The sequence below is a fragment of the Achroia grisella genome, unplaced genomic scaffold, assembly GCF_030625045.1.
Source record: "Achroia grisella isolate CSIRO2021 unplaced genomic scaffold, CSIRO_AGI_Agris_v1 utg1186, whole genome shotgun sequence".
Taxonomy (NCBI): Eukaryota; Metazoa; Arthropoda; class Insecta; order Lepidoptera; family Pyralidae; genus Achroia; species Achroia grisella.
In genome coordinates, this window is record NW_026712592.1 from 2,456,393 (window position 1) to 2,470,376 (window position 13,984).

The following is a 13,984-nucleotide window of genomic DNA, read 5'->3' on the forward strand; positions in this document are numbered from 1 at the left end:
ATTTATTTAATTAATTGGAAAGGATTCATAATAGTTCTAATATAATACAGTGAATGTTGCTGAAATTCAAGTAGGTACGATATACTCTTTCAGATTCTATATTGAAAATCCATCAAATTTGAAAACTGTGAAAGTTTGTAATGATAATTATTTTGATCATCATATTGTAAATATATAATTGGACAGTGAATATAAGATTGATCACAACCTAAATTGATATCCTAAATACACATATCCATAGGATATGTGTATTTAGGATATCAACACATTATCCATAGGATACAGAATCCGTACAAAAAATCGCAGCTGGACTGCACGAAATCTACACATACGTAAGTATAATAATTTAACGTATTAAAGGTGTTTAATAGCTTTACTGTAGCATTTGCAGAACTATATTTACAAATTCATTCATATATTGCAATACTATTTGTAAGAGAAAATATGTATATCCAATAAGTATCCGGATTATTACGAGGTGTCTTTGGTAAGCTATTGTTTTTTTTTAATTGCCCAAGTTTAATCTCTCTCGATTAGTTTCGATTATTCTGTAACAATTATCACAATACCAGTTAATAGTTTTCTTTTTTCTTCAATTGCGGTAAATGTAGAAATGCAACACTATAATTAACTCGTAGTAAATACTACAGGTATACCATTTAGCTTAAAGTTTTATTAATACCAATAAAGTTAACATATGCACATGTATGTACTGCACATGTATGACAATTGGTGATTGAATTAATTATTTAATAAATGAATGAATTATTGATTTAATTTAGAACATTAACATCCTGACTTTAGTATTCATACCTATTTAAATAATAATAAAAACAAATATTGACAACCAGTTAGACTGATTTGATCAATTTTAGAGTAATATTTGCAATTTTTATGACATTCATCAAAAAGTTGCAAGTATATGGACTTGGAGGTAAACCTGACATGTTGCTTTACTGACAATGGATCATGTCAGTCCCCATTACTAAAAGTCTCCTCCCACCATCTGTGGCGGTTGGTACCCACAATTGTAATAATTCATGTTTAGTTGTAATGTACCGTTTACAAAAAAAATCAGTATCAGCAAAATGCAATGGTGAATAACCACTAAAACCACTGTTGTTTGAAATTAGTATGTCATTTAATATTCTTATTTATAAGCAGATTTTATGGAATAAAATTAAAATTAAAATCGGAAATAAAATTTTCCATTATATTATTTACTTAGATATTTCTTAGGATGTATGTAGAACAAATGTCTACTTATTAGGCAGGCACTAATTATTCCTGCCAATATATTTGTAGACATATGTAGATCGTACGGACGCTGAAAAGAGATACAGTTATTTTGTATCGTGGTACAAAGTTACCTATTAGTCACAGTTTCATTTCAAACACTTGTCATTCAATTTTCATAAACAAATGTAGTTATGTCGTCATTGGACGAGATCTATATGAAAAATGCAACCTTGTCACGCCACAAATCTTTCTTACTACGCCTCCTATTGTAAAGGTACCCGACGCGACCTTAATCTTTATAAGCTGGTGAAATAGCCGATAATTATTCTTAACATTGTTGTCTATGAAATTGTAATTCCGGAAGGATTTGTTTGTAACTCAGTTATTGTTAGTTGTCGATGATTACTACTTATTGAACATTCAGTTCAATAAAGGCTGTGGAAATAAAAGGGTAATATGTTTCCTAGATTGTGTGATCTCTTACACAACTATAAAGTCTGCTATTTATATAAAACTTGCCGATGATTGATTGGTAAATATGTGATGATGATGCTTTATGTGGATAATACTTATTATAGACGTAAGCTATTTAAATAATGTATATATATTATAAAGACATCAATATCATAACGGGGTACTAATCTCCTACAAGCTCAATGTCTATGCGAACTAGGGAAAATGTATTCGTGTTTGTTCATTAATTTTCCCGGGTGATGTTTTCTAGAATGTAAAATGTTTTCTACGCCGGTTATATACGCCGGAATATTTTTACTTCTAAGGTAGGTAGCACACAATATCATATACAATGCCTGTGATGTTCTTTAGGTAACTGATGTTTACAGCTTCACCGGACAAAAAAAACTGCATCTACTGTATCAGAAGTAACACAACGTAGATAGTGGGTTCCAAGTGTTTCAAACATCGTAAGATAGAAAAGTTAATAAGAAATATAAATTGATTAGTTAATATGTATAGTCGTATTATTATCTTAGCGGATAATTACATACATTAATTGTATTGTGTGTGTTTGCATAACGAATACCTAACGTACTTTTGATAATAAAAATGTGTCATTTATGTCTCTTCATGTTGGGGATAGGAGAATAACTTCGGATTAAGGTTTATTCAGCAATATATTGTAAGTTATCTTGTCTGTACCCTGCAATTATGTATTAAAATTATCCAAAAGTAGTATTTTAATTTTATACTAAGTCCTATAGTCAAATGTTAAATGGTAAAAAATAGGTATTGCGGATCTTTTTTACAAATGACCTGAATGTGTTATCGGCCTAACACGATCCATATAGATTTCTAATACAATAATACTTAAGAATATTTTATGGTTCTATTTTTTATGTAGCATACGTTATCTATCAGTCAATGTTGTTATACCACAGTGGTGAAAATCAAGCATACAGTTGATTTGATGGTGAACGGTTACCGTAGCTTATGTAACACTAGGAGTGTCATGTGCTGTGCTAGATACTGATACTTAAGAAACCCTAATAGTTAATATTCTTGAATAACCCCACATATGATAATATTGACATTTCATACCATAGGTAGGTAACTACCTATCACTTGATTACCACCATCGCATTATAAAAAGTCGACATGATGTCTTTAGAGAAAAGCTCAGGATATAGTTCATTGTACAGACTGTGAAATAATAATGTATTCCGTTATGATTTTAGGGTCATAATTGTTTTAATTAAAACAATTATGACAGCATTGATCAATTGATCAATGCTGTATTATGTACTTATGCCGGTACATGATAATAGTTAACCTGAGTCTTTAGTGAAGCCGTGTGACTTTAGTATTGACCACATTAATCAACAATATTGGCCTCTAGTAGTTCGTGCCGATCACGAGCGTGTTGGGGACCGGTCTGTCGTCAAGGTGAAGGCTTCGGACAATCACATGCAAGTACATATGGATTTAAAACAGCGGTGTTTATGTAGTTCGTATCTAACCGTTATATAGGTGTAAATATTTCTTATGTTTTTTTTATGAATGACTAGCTAACCCGGGCGATTTGGTCTGCGTTTTTTATTGATTCTCCGCTCATTTTAGTCATAGCGTGATATTATATAGGCCTTTCTCGATAAATGGGATATCTAACACTAAAAAAATATATTTACAATACCGTATTACGATCAATTTTCTAAATCGTGATCCTAATAGGACATCTAACATGTCTTCTCTAAGTTTGAAATGATTGTCAATATCCGCCGAGAGATATCGCCAATATATTTTTTTTAAAGTGACCTGATTTTTCAGATTCCTTGATCCGAAAATGAGTGAAAATCGTAAATTATTTTCCTATATTATTTATATAAAAAACCTATGCGCAATATTGTATTAATAAAAAATATGGGCATTCCAATAAAATGTCACTGTTAAAGACAAAGAGAAACAATGTTATGTACATTAGAATAATAGATAATAAATCATTATTCAATTAGCATACCAATCAATTCAGAAAACCGCGAAGGATGAATTTTTATAACGGCGCTATTTTTTATGGTTAATGAGGAAAACCTCAAATCACATAAGTGATAATAAAAAACGTGACAATAATAGTTAAATACATTGTAGCAAAAAAAATTACGTTTTCATAAAAATATATAATCTCCAGAAGGCAATATAATGCTCTACTACTTTATTATATTAAAACTTGTAGTAAGTATATATAAAAAATATTAAGTTGAGTATAATAAAAAGCATAGATGTTTATTAACTCGACTTGTATACTCACAGGTTACGAGTTCGATTTTGGCTGACACCAAAATCTTTGTGTAATTTTTTAATACCAATAATAAATTAAATAAAGTAACTACTCCAATTTTTATTACAAATGTGAAGTATATTATTATTAATCAGAAGTAGCTCTTCGTAGCAAACTGCCAGACATGTGATCAATAGATATCAGGTAAGTGTGAAAAATCAACAATTTTTTAACGTATGTTTCGAGATGTACTATATAAATTCTGTAGAAAATACGATAAAGAGAAAAAAAATGCGGTTTTGTCGATTTTCGTACTTAGGAAGCACAAAGTTTTAGAGGTAGATAACTACCACCTACCACTGGTATTACATGCTTCCAAAACCATCAGTATAAAAAACTTGATGTCCTCAAAGTATATGGGTAATGGCTGCCACTGAATATTAATTAGGTGGAGCTTTACCCAAAAGAGACTTTGGAAAAAGTCACCTGCGTACCTCCGTTTCAACCGCCAAGCAGCTTGTTTTGTTAGTTGTTTTTCGATTGTGGCATCTCATTAGGCACTTAAATTACAGGAGGGTGTGAGGGTCCTTCTCAACACACGGAACCAACGCTGACTTTTACTAGGCTTCTAAACATTACACCACAATCTCAACCATTTTAAAAGTTTTCGAGTTTCCGAGTGGAATTGACGAAATTAAGCCCTGACTCGACTCGACTGAACGCTGTTTGCTATTCTAATTATATTGTGTAATACAAAAAATGTTATTATGTACAATTTGTAATTCAAATTGCAAAAACATAGATAGATTATCATGTACATACCACTCTAGTTATATAAAAAAATTGCTACTTGAATTTTATTACAGATGCTCAAATAATATTAACAACGCATGTGGTATCAAATAAGATTTTGCTCAAAATAGTATCTAATATAATTGTGCGTCATGGAGCAATTCAATATTGACATAGTGAATGTATGTAGTTGACGATGATTTATTAAGTTTACATTATAAACATATTTGTACCGTCGCAGCCAGGGAGATAGCTCGACACTGAAGGTTGCTACCGACATCTTAATACATTTAACAATAGCATAATCATGTACAAATATAATAAATCCTATTTAAGAATGTGCAATTTATTTATATACTAACTGTAACTCGCGGCTTCGTTCGCTCTAATTGAATACAATTTAAATTAGATACCTATGTAGCGAGAAATTTGTACAATTAAGATTATTTATAGAATTTTGGTTAGCAGTCTATAAAAACATTATAGGAAATTCATAAATTACAATGAAAGTAAATCTATACATGATAGGTATCATCAGTACAGACAGATTTGTATCAGTACTTGTATTTATAAAGAATTTTGTTGTAAGGAAATTCCGGAAATATCGACATGACTATTTCTTTTAATGTTTAAAAGATATGTTAATGTAGAGTAACATATACTATATATTATGTTAATATATATAAAATTCGTAAAGTTAATTTCGTGATTTTAAAAGTTTTATTTTATTATTATACAAGACTATGGACTAGATATAGGTAATATGTACAAACCTGACTCAACACAAAGTCTATACCATAGAAAGAGCGTAAACCAAAGACGATGAGTGGATGCATGTTTGTTACTGTTTCAAGCAAAAACTACTGAAGAGATTATGATGAAACTTTATAATATTTATATAATACATCAGAATAACACGCAGGCTACTTTCATGCGGGTGAAACTGCGGGAACAGCTAGTCAACTATAAAACCGTGAATATGGAAACCTTTGACCTCTATATATAACTTCTTGTACTAAATAAATCCTTTAATCAAACCCAAAAAAAAGCAAAGTTAAAACTTGCAAATTTTGTTTATACCCAAATACTATTGTTTGTATAAGAAAAAAATAATTCCTCAGTCGTACTGAGTGGGTAAGTACGTACTATGTACTATTTGTAAATAGAACAAGCTAAGTTCTATCTACTTTCTGTACTAACACAAAGAAAAACGCGTTGTCATGTATGTAGATATTTTTAATTGCTACCGAAAGTGTTTCTACGTAACAAACATCAAATATCTATACGTAGGTAATTTAAAATAACAAGAATTAGTTTGTTAGTAATATAATTTTGTTGATTAGACTATGTGTTATATTTATTAATAATAGGTGTATTTTTTATACGTTTTTTTATCAAATTTATTGGGGTTATGATTTAGCTCAGTCAGTGTACGAAGACAGTAGTAATATCTAATTGATAGTCTTTTTACATAGTTTATAGTACGCATAGGGGTAATTAGTTAGTGATAAATTTCTTTAAGATTAAATGAATATAAATTGAATACAATTAATAGCAACATTTGAAGATATAAATTTGGAATAGAGGGAAAACAAGATTATGTTATTTATTTATTTACCTTAATAACATGACAATAATTTTATTGTTGAAAGATGAATCAATCAATATTTCAACCAAAGCTAACAACATTTTTACTTTAGGTATGACTAAATCTGTGCTAATCGAGCCTAACGAGCGGATGTCGTGCGGGACCAATTATCAAGAGCCACTTAGTTCACTTACCGTTCGGATTGATGTGACTCTTCCTTCTGCTTCTTGTGAGTGTTCTACCACTATTGTGGTTATGAACAAAGTTATATATGAAAATGAAGTGAACTTAACACTAGATCGTCACCTGCAACACTCAGAAATATGTACACTGTCACATCTTATAATATGTGGCGATGGGCCTCGACAAATACTGAGTATCTTATGGCAAATACTACGTAAAATCGGCTTAAGTAGTATTTAAACATGGATTAAATTCGTAGACGTGAACGCAATACATATCGTTCCGGGGAGTGTAGACGGTAGTAACAATATTGTTATTAAACTGCATTCTTATCTTACTATGTTAGTTACATTTCACAGTTAAACCACTAGATCGTTTATGTAGGAACTTGACAGTAAAATAATTAGAAACATCTGAATGCCTCAACAACTTTTGTTCAGTAAGTATATCAATGTGTATGTCAATATAGTATATATATATATATGTTCACTATGTCTCTGTAGGTTTTACTTTGATATGACAAATATAATGCACATTATACATAATATAGCATGATATGAATATTTCGCGACTTTAAATAATGATTTATAGATATGAAGTATATATGTGGTAACACATATGTTTATAGCCTTATTTTCTCAATTTTTATACGCAGGAGGTAGAGTGTTGACTTTAATCTATGCACCGGGGAGGGATTCACTATGCTTATTTACAAAATTAGCGTAGTTGATCCCTCCACAGATAAATAAACATTATACGTAATATGAAATAAGAGATATCACTTCGAGTAAATACTTAAGTAACCGTTTTAGTAGATAAAAACAAATTTATGATGAAAGCGTGTTATTGTAATGTAATTATAATATTATTTGTACTCGAAATTCAAATAAAAATCATCTTTCTTAAACTATATTTAAACAGACGTAGGTAAGCTCATCACGAGGTACAATCCACCCATTAACAACATCTTGAGTGAGAACACTATTTACCTAATATATTCTTACTGATGATGTTAAATATTAATTTATGATAGATATAGTATCATAAATATATAGTATAATATAGTCATCTGTTACTTATTATGGATTATTAGGTAGTAAATATCACATATTTCATAGAATAATATTATGTTTAAAGAACCTCTATGTAATGCTTTATGCTTTTTAACAGTCTCAACTCTAAGTATTCCAGAGAGTCCTAAATCAGCTATCTTATAGGACAATTGGGACACATGACAGGTAACATATGACAGGTAACTAGTTACTAATTAATGTTCCTTCACTCTTACTCATTCACTTTGCTAAGACCATAAAATGTTTGTTTTTTATGTTTTATTTCTAAGTAGGTATATTTATTTTGAAGGTGCGCATGCCATTGCAATTTAGTTGTTGTCATATAGAAAGCATTACGAGGAATTTAAAGATTTCTGTACAAACATACAGAAATATCTATTATTTAAATTTCTAAGAATCACAAGTCCCTAAAAACGCTTAGTCATTTTAACCAATAATATTGTAATATACCCTATATAATTACATAAATTTTTATTAGGTACAAAGATGAATTGAAGATTGTGTGACTGTGCGAAAGGTGCCTGCGTACGAGATGAATGGAAATAAAAACATATTTGGTGGATCCCAAATACATAGAATAAAGAAATGATGCGCACCACAAACTAAACATTACAGTACCTACTCCTACTGTTGTATGGCCAACTGGTTTACAATTTTGAGTATTTACTGTTTGTAAGAGATTCTACCTACTAGACTTAATGAAATCCGCCAGCATTTTTTTTTGGTATAAAAATAAAATTATAAATCTACGGAATACTTTATTTGATATTTTTGGCACTCTAACGGATTAAAAAATTGGTATCGACTTTGTTATCCAGTGTACAGGAGGCATGAAAAGCAATGGCAATGTAGGTATGTGCTCTTGATGTCTAAAGCGACGGTGACTTTGGCTCATCATTTTCTTTGTTATTCCAGGCACATAAAAAATGTCACGTTGCATTTGAAACAATGAAAAATAAGATACTTTTTTATAGGTACCGATCAATGTGCCTTGCTGAAAATCACTGGTAAACATCTAGTACCTCAACTAAAACAGTTCCGGATTCAAATTGCTAGTCGTCCACGTTACACAACAATTTCTGAGTTCAGCCACAATGTCACATTGTATTATTGGTGCTGGTAGTCTACTGCACTCGTCGTGTAAGCAGTAGTAAATTGACGTGGCAATTTATCAATAACGACGTATCAAGTGTTCCGGCTGCGACGCGATTTCGGCTGAACTATCATCGCCCTCGTCCGCTACCATCTCCGCTTTCGATCACGCAATGAGTGTTTACAGCGTTGGGAATTGGACGGACACTTCCTTAAGTGCATAATCTATTAAAGGGTCGAAGCATCTATTGTTTGTTTTTTATTAGCAACAATTTGTGAAGCTAACAATTAAGTAAATTAATCAGTTCTTATTAGAATACAGTGGTTGTCTTATTTGTTTCATTAACAAATTTGGTTTGTCAATAGATATCAAATTCAATTTGTATTTATTATATAACTAATTTTCGCCTTTCAGAATCGCCTTATTTTATATTTACTTATCTTAGTTTCTACCAACTTCACTCACATTATACTGTTTTCCATCTATGAGGTCACAATAGTTACTTATTGTTATTTATTTACAACATCCTAATATTAAGGATCCTCGGCGTCGCGTCGTGAGAAATCGGTCATACTCCGTTCTCACTATATCTAAGTATATAGTGACTAATTATTATTTATTATTCATTCCCTTCCTTCAGATTTTTCAGTCTGACAGAACTGACTACGTCTTGACAAACTCAAGACGTAGTTCTGACAGAATCTGTTTATAGTTCCTGATACTCATCATTCATTATTCATACAGATCATTTTATTCAGATAGAGGCAAGCTGATCGAAAATTAAATAGATGGGTATCAGGCACTGTAAACAAGTTCTGTTAGACTGAAACATCATGACATAGGAAGGGATGTGTGGAATGTAATTGTTCTCGTTTGGATAACTATTTAACATTTAGTATTGGGTAACCACTTGCCATTTAATACTAAGGGCGGTAAGGTAAGGTCTCTGTCATTCGATAATACCATTTTCGATGAACATAATGGTATGCAATTCTGAGTGTAAAAAATTAATAATTTACGGTTAGTAATTAAACAATAATTAATAGAATAAAAATAACACAATAGCAATAATTAAACTTAAGAATATTACTATTAACATTATCGCTTTCGTTGTTTTCTTTCTGATCTATGTCTTATAGATAAAATTATTGTTGTTGTACCTAATCGTTGTTTGGCAGTTTGATGGGAGTATTACAGAATACTTACTATTTATATATCATAATGGTTAATTTAAAAGTGGATTTGTATATAAACAGAACTAAACAAAATAAAATTTTTATAAATATCAATCCTGGATAGTTTGCCCTAAGTATACGTAGTGATCGACAATTTCGAGTGTAGAATCTCCGATTTTTACGGGAGCAGGTACGACATGGACGTTTGACATAATTTTCGTCTTGTCCATGTTCATTTTAAGACCTACTCCTTGTGAGAGTCTCTACTGAGGTCTTCGAGCATACAAAGTATGTATATACTTACTTAAATTAGCTTCTAAGTGCAAAACGGTTCCAGCAATTCATTAATAATTGTTAATTATTAGCAATCAACTATCATTAAATTATAATGAATTATTATTACTTACTCAGATTGGATAATTGTTTTATGATTCTATTCCTAGATCTTTAAATATATATCGACGTTAAATCTCAAATACTACTACTATATGACGTTGTTCATGATACTACAACTAATGAAGTAAATCTAAGCTAAAACATTTTAACAGTTAAAAATTAGGAATACATGTTTTCCAAACAGCGTCCAGCATTCATTACTGCTAGCAAATCAAAGATAGTGATAATTGAAAAAAATATACACCCGGTTATAATGTATCACTGCAATTGTGTTACTTACGCGTGCATAATTGTACCACACAGGGGGCGAAAGGTAAGTTGGTAGACTCGTTGCGAGATGATTGTAGGATTGTGCCGCGGCTGTTTTCATGCCTCGATACGACAGACTGCAAACACGGCACAATTAGCCAATAGATTAAAATTTTGTAAAACACAAATATTTTATATTTATATATTCAATTATATGTAGTGCGTGTTGTTATAATATTGGTGTTGTGTAGGGGCAGTGCGCTACGATCGCGTATCCCGACTGGCTCAATAACACAAGATTGCACGTCCTGCTGACTTGTCGACCCTAAATCATTTCACTTTATGAAATAATTTCTTTGTTATGATCTACATTAGTCATACAATAGCTCTTGTGCTGACGTCCATTTTACTACATACGATATTAAATGCGATGATAAAGTGACTAACTAAAGGAACTGTAATAGGTGGGTAGTAAGTGGGTGCAGGCACGAATACAGGATTTCGTATTGGGATAATTTTTAAGAAAATTTCTTGTAGGCCAGGCCAGGCGTTGTAAATTTTCATATATATTATATTATTTTAATATATATTTTACATATTACCATACTTGTTTTAAGTAGAAAAGTATGGTCTATGAGGATTAAAAACTCAATATAGGTACTAATTTAGGTACATACTAAAGCAGATAGATAATGCTGGTGAGAAAATGTGAAAAGTGGGGGTTGTAAAAGGTTAGATGTTTTACAATTTTGTATTATGACTAGAGCAATGTATAAATTGAAAGAAAAGAAAATATACATGACTGTTATATCAGATACCATGTGTATTTACAGAGTTAAGGAGGATCAAATAGTATATGGTTCACTATGTTTGCTTCTGACAATAAAGAAACTTACATACTACTGATGTTCTAATCTATCTATCTATCATCAGTAGTCCCGATCTATTTAGAATATTAAACGGTAAAAGAAATGTACCAAAATGGTTTATGTATAAATATATTCATGTTTACACGTTTGTGAAGTTTTCCTTGTAACAAACCTGAAATGGTTTCCAGGGGAGGGTGCCTGAATATTAACTACCTACATATGTTACAATGTTAGACTTTATGTAGGCTACTTCTTACTACCAAATATGCCGTTCTCTGTCGTTATGATTGATTTATAAGTATCATGGATGTCAGTCATTTATTTGAATTGTATTCCTAATTCGCTTTTAATAGATATTCACTGTTGGTGATAATATATTTTCTTTTTTATAATATAATATAGGTATCCTAAGTTATTTTAAATAAATTTGATTTGTAAAAATATAATTATGTTTACAGTTTCATTATTTGTTAATTTCCTTTACTCTAAATTCATATTGTTTTGATATTTATGTAGCAATGTTTGTTTTACCCACATTACGTGTGGAATTTTACGACAACATACAAGTGTGATAGCGTACCTACTTTTATATTAGAAAGAATATAAGTAGATACCTAAGTAACTCGACGCCACTGATTATAAACGGGAAACGAACTATTTCCGCTCACAGTAGGTATAGACGTAAAGATTATTGTAGTAACTAAAATAATGCCTATGATCAGAATAGATATAGAATATCACAACATTGGCATTTCAATTTGAGAATACAATGTAACGAATATGTTTTCAAAACAATGTTGTTTGCGAGAAGAAACTTGATGCATGTAAATCCAATGATCCAATGTGATTCTTAAGACAGTCGCTACATAACTGGGCATTATTGATGTCGCGTGTCGAGTCTATAATAAGCGATGTAGTCACTAATTGTGAACGGTTTTTTATATTTTTCGAAGACATTATTGTCAACAATTAATTGGTTTGATGTATGTTGTTGTATGTACCCATAGATGTAGCATACTATATTTATTGCAGTAACTATAACAATACTAATCCTTACTGACCAGTTTGGCTAGTTACTTTAGTTGAAACTAGTAGAAACTACATTTTTTTCATTTCAGATGTATAAAAAAATCTGACAATATTTAACTTTTTCCACCTGTGCTAGCTAATATTGATCAGTCCTGAATCTACGACCTTTATAAAGCTGAGTACGTGCGAGAGAACACGCGGTGGCATGCGGGCGAGCGGACGCTGGGCATAATCTTCTCATCGCGAATGACCGCAGGCAATGGGGCCGTCGCGTCACAACCCCAGGACAATTCGTGTACCTATAACGTAAATTGTTATTTAAGGTCAATGTCAATCCATTGTTCACCAAGTAGGGTTCATTGGCGATAAAACAAATTGGTTTGTCAAGTTGCGTATCTATAAATACACACATAGAGCAAAACCTTACGGATTCTGAAGTACAACTGTTTCCTTTGTCATCTTCTCTACTATACTTCGATTACTAATCACTACAGGTAGACTAGTCGTCGTCGTGAGTACCTTAGTCTCACCTATTTCAAACGCGAAACAGTTAGCTTTGTAAACTGTCTGCTGTTTTATGCAGTCTTCTGTAGTGCAGTGCAGTGAATTTAGAAGATTCATTCATTAGTCCTCTGAAATGGAAACGCACGAATGCCACATGATTACGTAATGTGTTTATAGGCGACTGTTACCGCTTACCATCAGTGAGCCGTCTGCTAGTTTGCCATTACAATTACATAAAAATATTAATGATGAAATTTATTTTGATTACGTACATCAAAATGAATTAGTGTTATAATTGTCCACCGCTAATATAATAATAAATACTAATATAATATGTATTCTGAGTTTTACTTTTAAATAGCAATAAACAAAGTATTTAAAACAAAAATGAACACCGGGAGTGGCGGTGTATCAATGGAGCAGTATTGCACACTACGCAACGCAATTCCAATACTTATTTAAAAAAATAAAACTATACATTAATAACAAAATGCACAGTTTACCACCGGGAGATAATTTAAGTTAATAAAGTACCACCGGTAGTGGTCATTTATTTGAAATACTTTGTTATATGAACTATTCAACAATTGCAGTTGCGAAAGGTTATAACCACAGTTTAAAATAAGATATATACTTACTATGTTATCTAATCAAGTGGGAATTACTTAGCAAAGTATCCAAGTGGTTTTATAAATATTTTTAAATTAAATAATAAATGCATATTGATCCAAAATTTTTAATTTTAATATTAAAACATGAGTTACAACAAATGGCATCTTAAACAAATACACATAAATTATAAAGCTGCTCATTATACCGAATAATACATCGTAACAGGTATTTCAAATAATAGGTACTACTATAGCATAGTCATGGTCAAATCAACTTGAACCCTCTAAATGATAAGCCTTCTCAATCCTTGTAATAAATTATTAAAAATATAAAACTTTAGTTCAGTATAGAACAATTCATAAGCGGGTAAATTTACAAGTGATATAATTAGCTTATCATTATAAAGAGCATCCACAAGGCACAACACTTTCACCCTGTCACTATAAAAGGT

The 13,984-nt window shown here is 31.1% G+C and overlaps 1 protein-coding gene across 1 annotated transcript in view; it reads right to left on the reverse strand.

Annotated features, from left to right (window-relative positions):
- The window catches only part of LOC131853959 (synaptic vesicle glycoprotein 2B), a 37,261-nt gene extending 26,610 nt beyond the window's left edge, over positions 1-10,651 (reverse strand). Inside the window, exon 1 of the mRNA XM_059205060.1 lies at positions 10,551-10,651. The gene's annotated coding sequence lies outside the window, so the exon portion shown is untranslated. The remainder of the gene's footprint in view (positions 1-10,550) is intronic.
- Between the last annotated feature and the right edge of the window lie 3,333 nt (positions 10,652-13,984).